This window comes from Bubalus bubalis, chromosome 4 (genome assembly GCF_019923935.1).
Source record: "Bubalus bubalis isolate 160015118507 breed Murrah chromosome 4, NDDB_SH_1, whole genome shotgun sequence".
NCBI classification, from domain to species: Eukaryota; Metazoa; Chordata; class Mammalia; order Artiodactyla; family Bovidae; genus Bubalus; species Bubalus bubalis.
In genome coordinates, this window is record NC_059160.1 from 74,404,533 (window position 1) to 74,416,591 (window position 12,059).

Genomic DNA, 12,059 nt, shown 5'->3' on the forward strand with positions numbered 1-12,059 from the left:
TTACCATCTCCACTGTTAATAATCTGGCTCAGCCATCACCACTTACTGCCAATTTATTGCAATACTTCCTAACTAATCTGTATCTACTTTTTGTTTGTTTTTTTTTGGTTGTTGTTTTTTGGCCACTGCTTCTGTTCTTGTTTCCATATGTGTTTAGTTGCTCAGTTGTGGCTGACTTTTTGCAACCCCATGGACCTTAGCCTGCCAGGCTCCTCTGACCACAGGGATTCTCCAGGCAAGAATACTGGAGTGGGTTGCCATGCCTTCCTCCAGGGGCTCTTCCCAACCCAGGATCAAACCCAGGTCTCCTGCACTGCAGGCAGATTCTTTACCATCTTAACCACCAGGGAAGCCCTGCTTCCATATAGTTTAATGTTAACACAGCAGCCAGCATGATCTATCTCAAATCAGGTCATGTAATCAGGTCAAAACCATCCTACATTTTTCCATCTCACTCAGAACACAAGTCAAAGCTCACAGTCTGTCTACAAGACCCTACCTGTATGACCCCGTTCCTTCTCTGCTCTCTCCTGATACCCTTCTTGCTTTCTCCACTTCAACCACTCTGGCCTCTTTGCTTTTCCTTCACACACCAGGCACAATCTTGCTTCAGGGTCTTTTAAATTAATTTTTCCTCTGCCTGGAAAACTTCTCCCCAGATATCTGTATGGCTCATCCCTCGCTTAAAAATCTTACAGAAGTGTCATTTTGCTGCCGAGGCCTTCCATGAACAGCCTTGTCTAAGAGTGCCTGCATGGCCACCTCCACCCCTTCTGGCTCCTTTTCCAGCTTTACCCTTCACCTTTGCGATTACTACTATTTTACATGCTGTGTGTGTATATATATATAATCTAAGGATCTCTCCTCCACTGAAAGGGAAATTCCAAAGGGCAGGAGTCTTAAAATATTTCACTTACTACTATATCTTCACTACCTAGAGTTGGCACAAAATAGGTATTTGCTCAAATGTTGAGAGATTGAGTGAGATAAGGACAGAAAAGATCTAAAATCTTTTGGTCACTTGGGTGCAGGCACTGAATGGGCATAGAGTTCAATATAATCAGGGTTTATTTTCACCCAGCATCCACTTTGCTCTCTCAGCTTCCCGCTTCATTATCTGCAAGACTTTGGAAAAATATTTTGTATTCCAATTTTTCTAACTTCAATTAGGGAATCATAAAGAATCCACCACACATTATTAAGACTAAAGGTTCATATACACATGAAGTAGTTGAACAATGCCTAGGACAATAGACAGTACTCAATAAATGTTTTCATTACTCTTGTACTAATTATTAGTACAAGAGTACTTGTACTTGGGCTTCCCTGGTGGCTCAGAGGTAAAGAATCTGCCTGCCAATGTAGGAGACGTATGTTTGGTCCCTGGGTCGACAAGATACCCTGGGGAAGGAAATGGCAACACACTCTAGTATTCTTGCCTGGAAAAGCCCATGGACAGAGCAGCCTGGTGGGCTACAGTCCATGGGGTCGAGAGAGAGTCAGGCATGACTGAACAACTAAACAACAACTATTATTAGTATTGAAGCAGTCTCCCTGAAGCTCCATGATACTGCACATTTCTGGCTTCCTCTTACCTCACTGGCTTCTTGGCTCTCTCCCTCCCTGGTTCTTCCTCCTTTATCTGACTGCTGAATGTTAGAGTGGACCCCGGAGCTCAGTGCTAGGCCTTCTTTCCCCCACTACACTCTGTCCCTAGATGATGTTACCCCTAGTCTGTACTACCACTGATGTTGGCTACTTTCAAACTGGCATCCCCCTGCCCTCACGTATGCTGATGACTTTCAAATTTGTATTTTCAACCCGGATCTCTCTCCTCTCACTGTAGACTAGCATTTCCCACGAGCAAGACCACTTGCTTGGGTGTCTCACAGCATGTATTTAAATGAACATGCCTGTGATGACTTTGAAAAACAACCACATATTTTTTACACTTCTTTCTCTCCCTGAGTGTGAGCTGGACTTAGTGATTTACTTCTTATGAATAGAATATGGTAGAAGTGATGGTCTGTGGCTTCTGGGACCAGCTGAAAAAGTCATGATGCTTCTCTTTCTTCTGGAGTTCACTCTGGGAAACCAGTTGCATGTCTTAAAAGACATTAGAAACCCTATAGAAAAGCCCAAGGTGTGAGGAATTGAGGCTTCTTGCTTAGAGCCGGTGAGGAATTGAAGCCATGAGAGCAAAAGTGGGTCCTCCTGCCCCAATTAAGCCCTCAGAGGACTGCAATCCCAGGTGAGATCTAGATGGCAGCCTCATGAGAACTCCCAAGCTAGAACCATCCAGCTAAACTGCTTCAGAATACCTGCCTTACAGAATACACATAGAATACATGTAGCATATGGGCTTCCTTGATGGCTCAGTGGTAAAGAATCCGCCTGCAGTGCAGGAGTCATGGGTTCAATCCCTGGGTTGGGAAGAGCCCTTGGAGAAGAAAATGGCTGCCCAATGAAGTATTCTTGCCTGGAGAATCCCATGGGCAGAGGAGCTTGGAGGGCTACAGTCCTGGTGTTGCAAAGAGTCAGATACGACTGCGCAACTAAACAATGACGACAACATATGTTATATATACTTGAAGTTTTTAGGTTGCTAAGTTTTGCTCCTCTGTCCATGGGATTTTCCAGGCAATGGTACTGGAGTGGGTTGCCATTTCCTTCTCCAGAGGATCTTCCCTACCCAGGGATCGAACCCAGGTCTCCCGCATTATAGACAGATGCTTTACCATCTGAGCCACCAGGGCTCAGATTTTATGGTAATGTTATGTGTTAAAAATCTCCCAATGTGAGACATAGATTTGTCTGTTTCTCCTTTAAATGTTGTCAGTTTTTTGCTTCATGTATTTTGAAGTCTTCATCTTTTTTCTTAACAGTTTTCGAAGCATGCCACAGTATATCCTGCCTTGGGGCCTTTGCACATGCCATCCCAAATCACAGTGCTCCACTCTGGCTCTTCACATGGCTGGCTTTTTCTTCTCCACTGGGGTCAGTCCAGTGGCCATCTTCCCCAATCACCTGTATCTAAAACAGACATCCTCCCCACCACAGTCACTCTCTGTCCAGCTATTCTGCCTATGTTCTTCATGGCAATAATCACAATCTATAACTGGGCTGTTAATTCATTTACTTGCTTCTCTTATTGTCTTGCCTCCCTCACTAGAATGTAGACTTCCTAAGAGCAGGGGACCAGTTGATCTTACTTACCTCACCATCTCCAGAGTCTGGTAAAAGCCCTACAACATAAAAGAAGCTTCGTGTGTCTTTGGTAGGTGAGAGAACCATGAAGAACCAAGTACATGAGATGGAGTTCTCTCTTTCTTGGAGCAATCATCATAGGATTGACATACCTGTTTGACTGTGGCATGTAACAAAGAACAGAAATGAGCTCTAGAACCCCGTATGGCTCCACCTGGACGACTTAGCATTAGAGTCTTTGCTCTCTGAAACACTTTATATAGTATTTAAAAGGCTTCTGTGGAAATCTAAGCTCTGTGTGTGTGTGTGTGTGTGTGAAAATAGATAACATGTCTTCACTCAACTATAGAACAAGTCCCGGCAGAGGCACTGGCATAACTATAACTTCAACTCAGAGGGATAGAGGAGGGATGAGTCCTCATTGAGAGTGAAACCCACTAATTTTGTATAACCAGATCTTATCAGGCACCCTCTAAGCATCTTGCTTAGGAAATGAGATTTCAAACATGTGATCTTGTTTCCTAGTTCCTAATGCACATACATAAAAGTTGTTTATATGTATGCAGGTAGGGGATGCTAGATACACCATAGCTTGCCAAAATGCGCTTATTTGATGTTCTAATGGCATCAAAGTGGCAGTGTGACCCAAGACCCCAGGACTTACTCAACAAGAAAAACAGACACTAGTCTTTGGTAATCCTTTGGCTCAGACATAGATCAATGATGCCTGGAGAAAAGAGTTTTACTTCTTTCTCCCTAAAATATTAATCAATCACACTTCATTAAAATATATTGATCTAATGAAAAAGAAATAGAAATTGATCCTGATCTGAACTTTTCTGTGAATAATCTTTTGACAACCATGAAAATAAAAAATCAATTTATGTGTAAGTAAAAAGAATGATAAAACATTAACATTAATGAAATTGAAAAATAGAATCCTATGGGCCAAGTTTCATTGAGGATGTAAGTCTTGGACTTAACAAAGTTTTCAAGCTCCTCTGCTTAGAGGTAAAAGTATTCAGTTTCCTATCTGTATTGTACAAAAGGATGTCCTAAATCCTCTGATCTTCCCCAGGACACGACCCCACCCAAGTCTCCAGGGAAACGCCTTTTGTCTTAGATTCCAGGCCTTCCCTTCTGCAGTTTTCCTCTGACCTCACCTTAAGACAACTCCTTCCTCTCGCTCAGGCCTTCTGTGTTCTCTTCCTTCCTTCCTTTTCCTTCCCTGATCCTCCTTCTCAGGCAGACCTGCCCTTGAATAAACACAGGCATCCTGAAGTATAATTGATTGACTCTAGTTACTATGTTATTTTTAGATAGTCAACATTTGATTAGAGAATAAGTCCTCTTTGTGGTTAAAGTCATCGGAATAAAATTGAACTTCTGAAATTTTATCCATCAATCCTCTCAAAAGAGTTTCCAGAATGCATGGCTTATAGGAACTGCATTGGCTTTGGAGCCAGTAGGCTTGGGTTGATCCTTCATTCTGTTAGCAAGCGGCCCTGTGTAGATCACAACCTCACTGAACATCAGCATTCTTTCCTTGTAAAATGGAAACCAAAATGTCTATTTCACAGGGCTGTTGAGAGGACTAGGTCAGATAATATATGAAGACCTTCTAGGAGAGATCCTGACACACAGTGGGTGTTCAGAACATAAATGTTTTTCTCCCCCACTTTTCCTTATATGGACCAGTAGACATGGATCGATGACATTTTTTACGACCCCCTGCCAAGCCTTCCATAATTACTTTGAGCTCATGGGGAGATGCTGAGTTGAAACCAGACTGACTTCTTTAGTAGGCAAGGGTCTGGGTGAGCTGCTAGACCTGCAGTTGCTGAAGGACTTATTTTGAGAGGCAAAGGGGAGCCTTGAGACTAAAAGGCAGAGCAGGGAAGGTCCCATTGGGTGCCTATGCATAGTTCTGAGTAACTACAAAGAAGGCTCGGGGATCCCATTAACAAGATGGATTGGAAATATTCTGCAAACTAGGTACTGGGCAAAAAAAAAAAAAAAAGAATAAAACATACTCTTCAAGAATGCGACAGTCACGACCCTGTGGAATGTGCTGTAACTGTGAGGCAAACTCTTGAAGACAGAAGTATCCTAGAATTGAATACTCCAGAGAACAAAATATTAATACTATAAGAGGGTATTTCAGTCATCTACTGCTCAATAACAAACTACCCCAAACTTAGCAATGAAAAACACTATTGTGTTACTACGTTCACTGATTCTGTGAGTCAGGAATTCAGAGAGGGCACATCAGGGATGGTGTGTCTCTGCCTCATGAGGTCTGGGGCCCTGGCTGGGATGGTCAGAGTGGCTCAGAAGAATGAAACTTCTTCATTCATACGCTTGGCACCTGGGCTGAGCTCAGCTGGCCCCGCAGCACCTACATGCGGTCTTTCCATGTGACTTGAGCTTCTCACACTGTGAGTTTCGAGAGGGAACAAACTGAGAGTCAACATTCCAAAAGAACCAGGCAGAGTCACACAGTCATCTGCCCTAACAGATAACAGGGAGTGGCCCACTAAGAAGATGACAGACTGTCCAGCGTGTCTGGCCTTGATTTATGGCAGCTGAAGCGCTGGAGCAAGAGTCTAGGGCATGTGGCCTAACAAGGCCAGGCCAAGAGCAACTTCACGAGTCTTACTGGGAGTCTGTACATTGTTTTGAAGTTAATTAGAGAATTATCACTGGATAATTTTGAATTTGAGAGTATGAAAGAAATACTGTGATGGCAGCATAAAGGAAGGTTGTTTGAAGGAAGTGGGACTGGATAAAGAAAAACCATTTAAGATAGCACTGCAAAGAGAGGAGGATGGCATAAAGCACTGACAGTTAGAGTTGATAGGGATGGCTTCAAGAATTACTAGGAGGTAGAATTCATAGGACATAGTGACTTCTGAAATGTGGTGCCAGGGAGTGGAAGGAGCTAGGATGGTCTCCCAGGCTTCTGTTTTAGGTGCTATGTAGGTAGTAATGCTATTTAAAGACAATAGGAATATCAGAAATGGAACTGTTTTGCAAAATGGGGAGTTTAGTCTTGGATACTTTGAGTTTGAAGTACTTATTGGGCCACTCAGTAGAAGATGTACAATAAATTTATGAATCAGGAGCTCATGAAAGATCTGTCCTATAAAAATAGAATTGAGACCCATCAGCATATTGTTGATGGTTGATACCATGAGATTCAATCAAATTGTCAAGGAAGAACAAAAGCGGAGAATAGAAGAAGAATAGAAGAAGCACATCTCCAACATTTTTTCAATGGACAAAGAAAAAGATGGTTCTAGAAAACACTGAGAAGTGCTTTGAACTGTGGGACAAGAATAAGAAGAAACTGATGTAATAGAAGTCAAAAGAAAAGACAAATTCAAGAAAGAAAACAAGACCAGTGGCATCAACGCTACAGAGAGGTCAAGTATAATAAAGACTAATAAGCATCCTTTGCAGGTGTCAAGGCCACATATACAGCTGAAAGAGTTAGTCCCTAATGAAGGAAGTGAATAAAGTCTGTCTGACTTCATACAGACCTGTGATGAGTGCAAATTACCAGAACAGAGACTCAGAAACAGGGCAAGAAAGACATCCAGTGACACAAGTTGTTGGCAAAGATAAAGAGAGTCTCAGAGGTCAGGTGTGAGCTTATTTTTCAAACATATGCTCAAGGTTGGGGTGAATGAAGAGAAAAGGTGAATTGATGCCAAGCCTCAGAATGGTTTAAATATCTTTTTTTTTTTTCTTCTCTTGGAAACGACAACAGGCCCAAACCTATAGGAGAGGGGAAAATGACAAGCTTTTGGGAAGCCATCATTTTTACTTAAATTACTTCTTTGCATCTGAATTAGGGCAGTTTGAACTGAAAGTACCATAAACCCAAGTCAAACTAGCTAGAGTAAAAGGTAAAAAATATTAGAAAAATATTGGTACTGAACAATAGATCATAGGAAACTCTGGTGAACAGTAGAGAGAGCATAAGGGGAGCTGAAACTGGGGAGTCAAACTCTGCCAGGATCCTTCTCAATTGCCACTCCAAGTAGACTTCACTCCCTGGGCATACAGTATTCTCTCATCAGCAGCACTCAAGTTTGATATCTTGTGGGTCTCAATACTGGAGAGGACCAGTTCTCAAAACACCCCAGGGACAGACTGATTGGGTCTGGTGTCTACCTGTGGATGAATCAGGAGTGACTAAGAATCACATTTCTGGAATGTACAAAGTGGGGAGCAGAGAGTTGGGGAAGGAGCTGGGTTAACATACTGGGCCCAGTCTGCATTTTCAACTTCAAAGAGGATTTGTTTTTCTGAGAAGGCCTCAGCTTCTATTTGATCTAGAGGCTTATTAATAGGGTGACCAGATGTCCTAGTTTGTCTGGACAGTCCTTCTTACACCTGTTGTCTTGATGAAATTATTAATAGCATCCTTTTCACTTTCAAAAATGTCTTGCCATGGAAGATAGATTAGGTGTTCACTTTACATATTGGTATTGTGACTCTGAACTGGCCAAAGTACTGGAGAAAACAGTCTTTAAAGAGTGTTTAAAATTATAGACTGTGACCTCTTTTAAGACAGGTTTTTGTTTTGTTTTGTTTTATGGGACACCTCAATACTTAGGGTATAATATTGGCAATCGGTAAATATTGAATCAGGGAACAAATACTATAAAAAGCTTTCTACTCCCCAATATTTGTACAGTCCCATTTGACACATTTTTCCAGTTCTGTGTAACATTATGTATAATAGAGCATATTAGGCTAATAGTGTCCTAGAATCTCAGAACTAAAAGGAAATTTAAAGACTATTTAGCCCAACCCCTTTCCACTTAGATGGTAAACTCTGAGCTTAGCACTTGTATCTGTCTTGTTTAGTGGAGGCTGGATGCCCTGAAGCTGGCAAATAAGAGACGTTCAGTAGACATTTGATTCTGTTTACAGTGGTTGCTTTCCTTCGATCATACTTTCATCATGAGTACCTCTGATGGTGCTGGAGCACCGCTGACGCTGGACACTCCTCATGCTCGAGGAGTGTGGTCTCTGAGCCACGTCTGCATTTAGAAAATCTGCGCCCCCTCCACTTTTTTTTAACAGTAAGCCAGCATCTGACTCCCTGTAGCTTTCATCTGTGTCCCTGGTTCTCGGTTCTTGAGACCAGCTCTGTTTCTACAACACAATCTTGAGTCAGTCTTCTCCACATTAAAACTGAGAAGTTCCCTTTTCATATTTGATCTGGTTTCCAGATCCTTCACCATCCTAATTGCTCTCTGCTGGACAAATTCAGTTTGCCCAAGAATCTCTTAAGGCAGAGTTCAAGGATGTGTTCTGACCATGATTTTAAAAGGTAATAATCTTACTTTCCTTCTTCAAAAAAATTATGTTTCTCGATATCAGGCTATGATTGTTCAGACTTTTTTGCTGATGTCATACTACTGACTCACTTGTAGTTTCTCATTAATTATTTTTAATTAGGTGCAGCTTCAGTATTTGAAATCTGAATGGAAAGAGAAGCATCAGTGTTTTTTTAAACACATATTTCTGCTGAGTGTCTTCCATAATTTAAGCAATTGGTTTATTGAATTGTGTTACAGCCTTTCATTTATTTCTGTTCAATGTCATAGTGTTGAAAGTGACATGCCTTGTAAGACTCTGTAGTGTTTTGGGGATGATAACTTTGATATCCAGGATTTTTACTCTCCCATCTTGCTCTTCTCCTCTTTGCCTGTGAGTGGAGAACACTTAAGAGAAAGTGGCAGTCGCTTGACTTGTGCCTGGGTCTCCTAAAGAACAGTTTCATAGATCTAGAAGCCTGCAAGGTGACTAAGAAGTTTCAAGGATGCATATCCCACCAGAAGGCAAGAATTTTGAGAAAACGGAGACTTCCACAATGAATGAACTGCCTTCTAAGCTATTTCCTGGTTTCTGGTAGGTTTAGACAGACAGGAAAACCATCTGTCCAGGATGTTTTACTGGGAATTTCTGCACTGGGTGGGTCTTCAGACCAGATTATCTAGGAAGATATTTCCAGCTCAGATTCCATGGACTGTACATATTTACTATTAATACACAACATTATACTTTTTTAATCCCATGGCTGAAGAACATTACATTTTCATCCACTAAAGACAGATATATTAAAATATGGATTAGTTATAATCATCTATATTATAGTATTTGGAAGATGTATTTCTGAAAAATTTAAACCACTCTGTGTTTCAGATACATATCATTTCAAGTAAAGATAAAATTTTAACTGAATAAGAGAAAGTGAAGGCTGAGCATTTATCTGTTGTTGCTATGCTATGCTAAGTCACTTCAGTCGTGTCCGACTCTGTGTGACCCCATAGATGGTAGCCTACCAGGCTCCCCCATCCCTGGGATTCTCCAGGCAAGAACACTGGAGTGGGTTGCCATTTCCTTCTGCAATGCATGAAAGTGGAAAGTGAAAGTGAAGTCTCTCAGTCGTGTCCGACTCTTAGCGACCCCATGGACTGCAGCCTACCAGGCTCCTCCATCCATGGGATTTTCCAGGCAAGAGTACTGGAGTGGGGTGCCATTGCCTTCTCTGATCTGTTGTTGAACACACATTATTAACAACTGCCATCAAGGGTATATTTTATTTGTTGGTAAGTGTACAAACCATCACGCTTCTCATGTTGTTCAGTTGCTAAGTCATGTCTGACTCTTTAGACTCCATGGACTGCAGCATGCCAGGCTCCCCTGTCTTTCACTATCTCCCAGAGTTTGCTTAGATTCTCATAGGATTTACTTATCTCTGTCTACACTCGTCCATCTAGCCGTTCATATTGGTAAATGTAAATGATGACACTGTATATATTAAACAGAGTAGTGTAACCTTCTCAAATAGATAGTAATACTACAATCACCTAGATAATTGTAGCCCCAAACTGAAGTCTAAGAAACTGTTTTGAGGTTAGAAGGAAAAAGGAAAGAGCAGTATCAAAGCCCCGCTAAGGCAAGTGCCAGATTCTAGCCTGTTATTTATTATGTGCTCTAATGCAAAACTTAGAACTTTTCCACATGTGGCTACATTTGATTAAATATAATTTTTGGAGTCCCCTAGATTATTAGGGTGGTCCAGCTGTCTTTGAGATACTCGAATGGATTTCTATGTTATCATTTTGAGAAAGGCATTCAAGAAATTTCAGACAGGTGATAGATGAAGCAAGAGTAATATTTGAATGGAGACAAAGCACAAATGACTCTTTCCAAATCTTCTCACTGGAGAGATAGATCTCAAAAGCATTATGATTTAGATATTTTTTCTTATTTTAAAAAAATTAGTATATATCCTTCCTCTCCAGAAAATGCTAAACTTGAAAGCCAACGGGTATTTTGTTTAATTTTGAATTAACTAATTCTCCATGCTGTAATCTTTTTCTAATTGTAGAGTTCTATTTTACACAATTTGAAGCATCTCTAATCCAGCTTTGAAATCTAGTTTGTGCTGTTTTCTGCTTTCCCCCATGTGGTCTTATTAGATCATTGCAGTTTGACATTAAGAAATGGAGTCAGTCCACTGGAACCACTTCTTTTCTCACAGGAACCTCAGATGACCTTCATACTGTGAGGAGTGATGGAGAAGAATTTTAGTAAAACTCTCATACTTCTCTGTGGAAAAGTTTACCTACGTTATGATGATGATCAAGCATTTATTCATATTTCATTTCTCTTAGGAAATATTTCCTTTATATGATAGACCATGACAATTCAAGGATTCATTCTAGAATAATTTGGAGTTTCCTCTCTGTTAATATTTTGCTTCCTGAGGGCACAAATAATTAGTAACCTAAAGCTTTCAGAAGAAGAGTATATTTTCCTTACTAGCGGTCACAATAATTTTGAAGTACAGCAGCAGGTTAAACAGACTTCTTGTTGATACTCTGTATTATGATTGTGCTTATGAGGTTTGTGCGTTCTGGTTGGAATTAAAAGTACAATAAATATAATGCATTTAATAGAGTAGCAGCCATGCAAACTAGTAGCCACAAGTGACACTGATTTCTTTATGTCCTAACACATAATAGTATATGAAGACAAGAGAAGAGAAGTCGCTCAGTCGTGTCCGACTCTTTGCGACCCCATGGACTGTAGCCCACCAGGCTCCTCAGTCCATGGGATTTTCCAGGCATGAATACTGGAGTAGGTTGCCATTTCCTTCTCCAGGGCAATAGTATATGAGTACAACATAATTACAGTTCTCCAACTATATGGTCTCTGTCTCCAGGGACCATTTCAGCACTTCTCACAGTCCATGGTAACAAAATAGGAGTATTGAGCAGTATTTCCTCTGGGCTTGGATGCAATATTTTGTAAGCTGATTTTCATCTACAAACACATTAAGGCTAAATCAGGGATTTGGAGGAATTGAAACTCCACTTGAATACCTAAGTAGAGCATAAGGAATGAGGACTAATATGTCTATAGTATTTGCTCTGGAAAGTCCTGGGGATATGATTTAACCTTGGCAGCAGATAGGATTTAACCTTGGCAGTGACATCTGCTCAGAGCATGGCTTATTTGGAAGTAACAGGCTACAGGAGTTCAGCCTTATGTAGTTCCTTAAAGAAAGTCTATTTTCTTCAATAGAAAGTAGGGGAAAAAAGGAAACAGGGACAGACTTTATTTTCTCAGGTTCCAAAATCACTGTGGATTATTACTGCAGCCATGAAATTAAAAGACACTTGCACCTTGTAAGAAAAGCCATGGCAAACCTAGACAGTGTATTAAAAAGCAGAGACATCACTTTGCCAACAAAGGTCCATATAGTCAAAGCTATGGTTTTTCCAGTAGTCATGTACAGATGTAAGAGTTGGACCCTAAAGAAG